We start from the raw sequence: 10,125 nt of genomic DNA, 5'->3' as shown, positions 1-10,125 counted from the left end.
TACAAAGCTGCATAAATACATTTTACTCATTGAGTATAATTATATCATGTGAATGTGTTAATTAGGAAATACTGTCTAATATAAATTTGATATGCGTGATTTTCAAAGTTAGGCATCAGTACCTCTTAAAGATATTTTCGAATGTTGAAGCTCTCGTTGAAGCTACTGAAGCGACTAGCAGCGCAAGTATCCCGGGATGAGATATCGGTGCCGTCCAGCTTATGCTTCATGAAACGGACGTCGGTATGATTGTGCCTTAGAATAATCTGCACCGTAAAATCCAGTACTGGATATTGCCACGTCTAGCCAATTTTATCAATTGTTATCGCCACACATGAGATTGTCCTTTGAGCATCCACCGGACGTGAGGCGTATTTAGAAATTTCTCGAGATAGCGCTTATAGAGTACCAAGAATAATCTCGTCTTGCTACATCATAAGGAAGATATATAACTCGAAGAAATGAGGGTATTGCCATAAGAATTTCCAGACAAAACGGCAATTATCATATATCTAATAGCAAGATAAAAGTCATATTTGAGATTCAATGAGATAATTCTAAGTGTCTAAGCGCATGGAAACCGCATGCTCTTTTGCTTGGAATGTCCAAATAAACTTGGACTAGCTTGCTGTTTCTGTGTTAGAATTTAGCCAAACTCTTCGAATGGAACATGCCTAAATAATAGGATAAGTTGTTCCCGTTAGGCGTTGGAGTTCATTCTATTTTTCACCCAAAAACAATAAGAAGAATTCGTTCGTTCATGAAAAAAGTCTCCGTTGTTTTTTTTACGATTAAAAAAATAACTTCTCATTGACTACTTAGTAACAATCAAATGATCTATTACGAGTTACTTCCTAGAGCCGTATTTTGCATCGCCGTTAGTTTGTGATTGATGATATTACTTAAATAGATACTAATCATTATTGACATTTTTAAGACTCTATAGTTTATTATCTCAGGGTCCAATGCACCATCTTGAATTAGAGACGACGAATCACATTATTTTTTTATATCAAACTGTGATCGTTTGATTCAATGTTTATCACTAAGCGTTATTTATGTCAGGATAATCGACCAAAATAACGGCTCGCCGAACGTGATTGATTTATCATATAATTTAGACAGAAATAGTCACTCACGAAATACGGTAACGATAAGCGACTTCGTCTTGAGGACTATTAGTGATATCATTGTAAATATCTTAAGGTGTACGTAGGAGACCTTGTAAAACGACCAAAGGTCAGTAAAAGGACTAAAGAAAGAAAACAATACCATTGAAACTTATCATCACAGAATAAAGTGCAGATCGTGCTAAGTCTACTTACTGATCAAAAGAGTATCTCTGATAAGTATCGGACATGCGGACTCGGGAAAACCAGCAATTCAGTTCAATTCGAAATATATTCTCAAGTCAAGCTACTCTATCTTTGCCTAAAATCCTTAATATCAAGCGACTCTTGATAACTGGGGGAGTTTCAGTGGACTGATTTATTAATAGCACCACTTACATTTTATATGGTTCCAGACTTCAAGACTTGTTCTTCAAAAGTCACCTTATGCAGAATCAACGGGCCCGTTTTGAGTTACTGCTCAAGAAGACAAAGATTTAAAACGTGTATATTATAATAAAATTAACGACCAGCTTTTTCGGAATCAGTTTTTTCACACTTAAATCTTTTCGAACAATCAGTTCGAGTGAAACAGTCTGCTAAATGCTGATCTTATTGTCGTCAGTCTTTCTATCTTGTGCCATCTTTGTGGTGTGTCTTAAGAAGTAATGAAAGCAGGTTTTCATTATATCTCAAGATAATTCTGTCTGGTCCATTGATCTAGGTACGTACCCGCACATCAAAATTTCTTGCAGGGCTCACGTTTAAGAAATGTAAGCGACATCAACTCACGTATCATACCTTCCAATTCATCTGGTAGATGTGGCTCCGACCAAAACAATGTATTTGATGTGACCGTTCCATTTAAAGGATTAAGCAAACCCAAAAGGCGACACGAATGCCAAGCGGTTAGACTGCGACATCGACACCGGTCGTATTAGGCTATTCGACGGGGCCAAAAACCCTATTTAAATATTGGCGGCAAATCAGCAGCGCCGTTCTAAACAGCAGCGCTCTATGCAAAAGGTAAACATTTTTCAACAAAGGATAAAGCTATTAACTACAAAAAAAGATGATCATAAAGAACGTACATTAACATATCTATGTTTTAACGCACTCCTCTCTATTATTTACTATGTGCTAATTTGATCCCTATAGTTCCAGTTCTATTGGAACGCTAATATATTATACTGAAATAACATTGGAATAGTTTACTAATTATCGTTGTTATTCCAGGCTTCCACAGCACTCGGGTCAATAATCGTTGTTGTGGCGAAATGTCGTTTACAGAGTCGCCTAGAGTTATTCATAAGCGAAGTCAAAAATATCAGAAAGCCAGTAATGGACTGCATGAATTTAGGTTGTGGCAATTCTGGCAAGCTTGTACGTACAAAATTTATTGTATTCAAAGCTCAGTGTCCAGGACTGGCACAACCTTAACCTGTACTATACCATTTCAAAAATCTATCACGGATTTTTGAAAATGCTTTAAGTAAAAAGTAAGCAAATATCATAAGTTCTCTATACTCCACTTATTTTCGATTCGATTTTGAGGGGGTTGTCCGGATTCCCGGGACGATTTTCGATAATGTGGTGTTAGGCCTCATGTCAAATGAGGCGGCTGTAACCTAGCAACGTACCGTTCTGGCGGGCCGGATTCAAAATCCTGCATTGCACTCAGTTAATTAAACTGTTCTATTCCATCACATGTAAATACATATTAATGACGAGACATATACAGTTATAATATAATTGTGATAGATTATCTAAAACAAGTCTAGCAGTCACGAACGAATCCTTCTATTTGAATTTACTGTGTTAAAATGAAAAGCGCCAACTATTTGCTAACCCTCCAAATACCCATATTTATAACTTAGTAATAGTAAGACCCAGCTGTCTGGCCTAGTAGCTGCGGTTTATCGTGAGCTAACTAGAACGACTTCCTTTCCATGAGAGACGGAAGAAGTTGACAAAGGTCAATTTCTGTAAAGGATAGACGAAGAAATAAGAGAAATTTCATATGACATGAGCAGTATGCTAACTATGATCATATGAACCTTTGTTAAACAAAAATAGAACGAATATTATTAATCAGTCGACATCGCCTAAAATCATGTAGGTCTTATGACTTTCAATTAAGGTTCTAGTTTATCACATAAAAAACCTGCTTCGCTTAGAAATTAACAACGATTGTATCAACAGTACGCAAATCTTTCGCGACGTTCGTTATTAATGGTACACCGGTAACCAGCGCTCAGATCTCACGGAACTAACCAATCGTTGATACTGATTTGGTGTGTTAAACCTAATTTGTGTAAAAAGTATAGATGCAAAGAGCATTTCCATCTCATCTATCTACCGCTCTTATAGGTCATCAGCAAGTGGGTTTCCTATAAACGTTCTTCGTATCAATCTGTCGGATGTCATCGATCACACAATCGGTAGGTTTGGAAAATGCTTGCCTGAAATGCCATTCGGAACGCTGAGTGCTGGCGTTCTCAATACGCTCAAGGAGTACACTGCTTTTTTTAACTTCATACATCGGGAAGCTACTATGCTTAGTACACGAATTAATCAGCCCAACTACTGCGATGGCTGGCAGTTGTTATAATAAAAAAAACCATACAATACTGCAGGGACGCGGAATAAGAGCGCGCACATTTGAACCGCGGAGTTCTTTGACTTGCTACACGAAAGATGCCCTCGAGTTTCTTGAATTGTCTCATGTGTGAAAGCATCTGTGAAGCATTCGAAGCCAGACGAGGTATGGAGCCTAATATAACTCTGTTTATGGTGCAAAGAACAATTCATATGATTTTTTAGTTTTCATACCGGCGTTGTCGTTAAGCATCATTTTAGACTGCTTACGCCCAGTTCGAAAAAAAGTGTGTGTACGTCCAACTTTTTTTTTTAGATCACCTCGCGTGTCTCTATGTTCAGTAGGCAAACACGTCACTGCCGAGACAGTACAAGGACACTAAGTAAGCTTAAGGCAACATAGATTAGTTCCGAACCAAGATATTAGGATGCAAGACCTAGATTTTTGCTGATGAGAATCTCACACTATCAAACGAATGCACCACGGTTTGCTTTGAATTAATGCATTAGCCCTTTATTTACTATAAAAAAAACACATTATTAAAGAGATGAAGTATGTTGCCAAGTCAAGGTGTGAAAAGGTTTTCAATGATTTTTTGGTATTTGAGGAGAGTTGCCTTAATACAATATCATGCTATCATATCATGATGCTACCAAGTTGAATGTATTTGAACCTTTCTTATTCAGTGGTACTTAATCGATACTCTTTATAAGCCCCCAGCTAGGATTTTAAACTTCTGTATGTAGGAGAATCGTCCATTAATAACTAGTTAAAAGTTGTCTTAATTACGGAACTTACTTTATTTGAGTTTCGTTACTTTGTCTTTTCTTCAACTTCACAAAAATGGTCCTTGAACATGCCGACTTTTTTGTAAACTTTGTGGGTTGACCACGTTTGTAGTTGTGCTACATTATAATGGTAACTTTACTAATAACGCTTGAGATATTTCATAGAAGTTCACCTTGTCGTAACTAGGCACCGCTATCACTATGGTACAATCGAATCGAACGAATCGGCGGTTGGCAATATGGGTAAAATCAAACCGTCACACTGGACATAGTGAACAGCAGTAAGACGCTAAATGCCCTCAGCTCATTATAGCGTGTGTGTGACCGCAGCTCATGTGTTCATTCAAAGTATAAGTCTATGATATGTATAGCCATTCACAGATACTCCTTGGGAAAAGGGGGTACCGTATCGTAAGTGCTAGATAGAAAGCGATAGGTTTACATTTTTATTAAAATTCGGAGGTTTATAATCGGAACGCAACAGCAGTTGGGATCAGTTTTATGTAGAACTTGTTGTCGGTCTACAGCTATACGTATCTTCTACATTCTTCCGGTAGCGAAGCCTTTCTACCGCTTTGTCTCAAGACTTTGATGATAACTATAGGTTCCTAGTTATTTTCTCAAACAACTTACTTTTTACAGAAATCTAATGTTGCTACTTATCGTAAAAATGGGTAGAGTAAGCACCTAAATTTATTCATTCATCCTAAAATTACAAGGCTGAAAATAACGTAGACATTGCGTAACGTATTTGGTCGACAACCCTCGTATTTTATATCTTGTTTGAGTCATTATTATCGAGTCAATAAATTTGAATTTTGTAGATTCGGAAGTTCTGATGATGGACGCGATCTGTTTTCATAATTAATTTGAGTAGTACTTTTCTTTTGTTGTTAGTGAAATACTCCTCGCTTTGGTCAGCCAACCGGCAGTTAGTTAATAGCCGTCTGTCCCAAAAAAGACTTTACGTCCACGAGCACCAACCCGAAATTTATCCTAGTGTGGTGAACCAGTTCTATAATGAGGGAAAAATAGTACGGTGCGAGGCATCTCTGCCAGTATGTTAATCGTGCACATATACTGAATCGTAGGCGAATTTGGCAGTGCCGGATATTAGGCAACATGTGGAACATATCGTTGCCCTTAGACTTGGGCCCACGAAACAAACTCTGCACAAATACTCAAACAAATATTCAACCTTATGTATAAAGTAACTTCCTTTTCTATTTTTTAAGATAAACATGCCACAAACTGAACTGACCTGGACGACGTGTATTCACGGAGATGATCAGAGAAAACCTCCTACCAAGGTCGATATAAGCTAGCAGGTTAAACTACGGCAAATAAGGAAGCACCAAAGTGTTTTAGTAATCTTTGTTGAATCACAAAAAATATCGGAGGGTACTTTATAATTATTTGAATATAATAATTGTAGAAATTATGAATAATATCATGAAATGTACTTTCAATAACCTATAATGGTTATTATTAATAAATATATGCTACGTCCTGCATAAAAAGGGCTCAATTATATCGTAATATATACCTTCGGATTCACAATATTTTGTTTCCCTATGCAATTTATCTGTCCCCGTGATGGATCAGTGGGTAACGCATTTACCTGCTAATGATAAGGACACGTTGTGATATAGCTTCAAGTTTGGGCATAGGCACGCTTTGTTTGGCGCTGGAAACCAACCGTCCGGTGGAATGCTTAAGGGCGATGCCAGACGTAAAAACCATAACACGGCGAGGCACTTTATCTGAGCAGTTAATGCGACAACCCACATAGGCCCTTTAGATTATTAGCGCTTCACAGGACTCCACGTGGCCTGACGGATAAGGCCCCTGATTGCAGGTCAGGAGGAAGCAGGTCCGACTTCCCTCGTAGACGTATCACGTTTTTCTTTTACATGTGAAAGTACAACGTTAATACAGTTCAGTATTGACTATTTCACCACGGGATGTCTCATTAAACTTTTCACTTTTGTAGCACATGTGGTACAAGCGTCTAATTTTGACTCAAGAAGCGTACATGAGCAATATGATTAACCGTCAATGAAACAGAACTGAAATGTGATAGAATAAAAACAGCCTTTGATCACTTCAACCTGTCACAGATTAACATATTCTCTATATACTCATCTCTCACAAATTGAGCTCACTATAGTGACGACTAAGGAGGTAGATTGTGTAACGTTCATAGACGAAGAATTAATCTCACTTCTCGTCACGTCGTGGGATTTGGTAATAGTTTCAAATGGTCGCTATAGTGGCTCAAGGTACAACTGACTTTCGAACAAAAAATCACTTCAGTATAGTAACGTTGGTTTCACCCCTTCATTAACTTATATTTTACACACTGTGTGTAAATATATAATCTGTATTAAACGATCCTACATGTATGCTATCCAACATATATCATAAAACATGATTGCATACGCGTATGAGCATTGCTAGATATCAGAGTTTGCACATTAACGAGTGGCTTAGATAAAGCTCCTTGGCCCTCATAAACCACTTTTCAATGAACCCTGTACCATGTGGAGTGCTTTTTTTGCCATAGCCTGGGTAGATGAATGTTACTACAAAGCGATATCCCTCAATAAGATTCTACAGTGGGGGAACTAATGCAAGGTCTCCCAAGCCTTTTCAAATAGGGCCTGCGACGACACCTCAGATACGCCGTTGTACCACTATCGTGGTGGATGGCACTATGCAATAAATGTCTACAAATCGGTGCACTTTCAACCCAGTAAAAAGGTGCTATCCTGTGTGTGATCCCACCAAACCACGCTACCATCATGTCAGAAAACAACGAAGGGAAAACCTTTGTTTTAAGCTCCTTTTCGGTTTGCTGGCCAGAGAATTCCGCAGCTACTTAGAAAACGTACATGCTATCCCAACGGAGCGATATGGGTTGAATTTGGTTGCAATGCTCCACAGAAACGGCGTGCAAGATATTGATGGCCGACGTCAAAAGGGCATTGGCCACCGTGCAGCCCGTTACACTCGGTGTTCGTCAATTTCAAGGCGACGTTCGACTCGGCGCCTAGGGAGGCTAACGGTGGCCCAAGTGGGTGTGTCTTTGAGTGCGCTCTACGTTTTCGCTGCGATTCTACAAGAGAGTAGAATAATTGTTGAGGATCTAGTGGCTGAAATCTCGCTTTTCACACAGATGACTGGCCTAGCTCAGAGGACAAACCTGAGTTCATTCTTATTCTCTATCTTCCTAGAGGGCCTTCCATACCAATTAGGAAAACCGGGAAAATCAGTCGAACTCATCTTGTATCTAGAAGATTTTGTGATATATAGGTCGAACAGATTTCGAGAGTAGTAAGCACTTAATCTCACCTCACGCAATAATCCCAGATTCAGGACTGATTGTAAACCTGATTAAGATGGAGGCGATGAAGTTTAGGAGTCAGGACTGCGGCCACGGGCACTTTATACCTCCTATGGATGGCTCCCTTCCACTGTTTCGGAGATGTTCTCCTCCGCAGATGGCAGAACCTTAACTGCGCAAAAATGCAACGTCATCCGCGTGAGCGATCGGATCATCTCAACGCTTGTTTCTCGCAACCGCTCTCAGCTTGATCGACCTCAACCTAGCTCCGATCGCAACGTGTTGGATACGTGTCGTTTGCAAAGGTCTCTAAACTGAAAATTTCCAACAATTAAATCGGGTCAAAGCAAGCCTCCTGCTTCAAAAGAGAGCTGGAACTACACCTAGTGGCCCCAACATCATCGTGCGTATCTTCTAGCTGACCTGTCACTACTGTCCGAGGTCCCTAGTCCGAGGTCCGTGTTTTAAACAGCGGAGGTTTGAAAACCAGCTTTAGTAACTGGAAGCAAAATCTACGGGGACCGATAGAGATTTCTTTGCTTCAAGCATGATGTGGAATGACGAGTTGAAAGGCACGAATCAGCTAAAGAGGAACGTAGTCATTCGCTTTGCCATGCATGGGTTCCGCCACAGACTTGACAGTAAATTGGGTAAAGTTGACGATACATGTTGGTTGCCCATATGCGGAATTAATTGTGATAGCTAACACGCCACTCGTTCTTTCCTGATACCGTCTTTGGAACACCTGGCAGACTTTTCACTTCGTTTGATAAATTCATATAGTGTTTTAAATGGTTCTATGTACATTGGGATATTGTGTTGTTGACCTTTACATACCTAGCTTTTGACTACCACTAACAAAGACAAATAAATAAGTTCAGCATTCTAAGTTGGCACTAATCTTTGTGTCTCTGCGAATGTCCCACATGCTTCCAAAACTAAAAACCCAATACCAATTTTAATATATAGAGATGACACGTGGAGAAGCTGACAAGTTTCTCCGTTCACACCAAACAAATACCTATTAGCAAGTGTTCCGCTTCTTAACTTCGAAGGTTCCGCCCTGGTCCTGTTGATTTATAACCCCAGCTTGATGACAGAGTTGGTCAGAATTACTAGAGCCTACTCCAGGGGGTCTGCAAGTTTAGGGTGGGTGTTGCTATTATAAATATTGGTCCTTTTTAGAAGGCCCTTACGACAGCTTTAGAAGGTTTTCGGGTCGTATGGAGTTCCTGTTGGAATTTTTTTACAAAGATGACTTAAACTGAAGGCCAACACGATAGACCATTTAGGACAAAACACACTGTAGGCCATTGGTGTCCGAACTACAATAGGCATTCTGCTTAAATAAGAATGATTCAATGATTAATTTGAAATGCACAAAAGTTTGCGATATGTTTCTAACCATGATTGCCATCAACACATATATATATATATATATATATATATATATTAATAATAGTATATACACACATACATAATATTTTAAAGAAGGACAAGTGTAACATTTTATTAAATCGAGCCTTAAATTGAATTTAGAGAAGTCTTGCCAAACACAAGCGTTCCTCGCGCTCGATTATCTTTGTAAAGATAGTAGACATACCCAGACATAGTAGAATGAACGGGATAACACTGAAATACATAGTTTTCACCTCTAAAGATCAAACAAACAGCTGCTTCTGAATATGAAAGATGTACACGAGTGCTAACTAAAAATAAAGATAAACAGGAGAAAAGTATATGTATACGTTTTCGTTTACGAGATATTTTACCTTTATTTTTTATAGCTATTTCGCAGAACGCTTAACGGAACAGTAGATATCGACGTAATTACCCGCTCTTGAAATCCTTTGTTAGTGTTTTGATGCAAGCATCATTATAGCTTATTAATCATTATAGCTTGAATAAAAGCCTAAGCTCAGTCTTTTAGATATTTTCTTCCATTACTGGGTATCCACGTTCGACTTTTCTTGGAACGTTTCTAGGTATAACGTACCGCTTGAAACTGACCAACTTGAAAAAATAATGTCATGTAGACATCTTTCACATAAAAGTCGTCAGCTCAATACCACTAAAAATGATGGTCATCCAAAAAAAAAAACATAATCAACCGAGCCTGGTGAGATGTTTCATAAAATATAGTACTCGGCTATTTAATAATAATTTTGAGTAAAGCTATTTGTCCACTTAGTATTTATTATCTACTTATTATTTACCCATTACTATACTTATTAGAGCTGTATCATACACTTGATTACACTGAATATCAAACTTTATTTGCGA

At 38.6% G+C, this 10,125-nt stretch overlaps 1 protein-coding gene across 6 annotated transcripts in view; it reads right to left on the bottom strand.

Moving 5' to 3' along the window:
- LOC111246991 (DEP domain-containing protein 1A-like) overlaps positions 1-4,785 on the bottom strand; it is a 14,989-nt gene extending 10,204 nt beyond the window's left edge. For 2 of the 6 annotated variants that reach the window (XR_015323911.1, XM_086983877.1), the window contains exons 1-2: positions 1,911-2,038; positions 1,509-1,586 (exon numbers count right to left, since the gene is read on the bottom strand). The gene's annotated coding sequence lies outside the window, so the exon portion shown is untranslated. Of the gene's footprint in view, positions 1-1,508; positions 1,819-1,841; positions 2,039-4,506 lie in introns of those variants that run through there. The other 4 variants (XR_015323912.1, XR_015323910.1, XM_086983876.1 and 1 more) reach the window with 4 other exon arrangements.
- Positions 4,786-10,125: the final 5,340 nt, after the last annotated feature.

This window comes from Varroa destructor, unplaced genomic scaffold, assembly GCF_002443255.2.
Source record: "Varroa destructor unplaced genomic scaffold, Vdes_3.0 BEIS01000003.1, whole genome shotgun sequence".
Classification (NCBI taxonomy): Eukaryota; Metazoa; Arthropoda; class Arachnida; order Mesostigmata; family Varroidae; genus Varroa; species Varroa destructor.
Note: the sequence above shows the minus strand (reverse complement) of the source record. Positions and strands in the feature narration are given on the sequence as shown.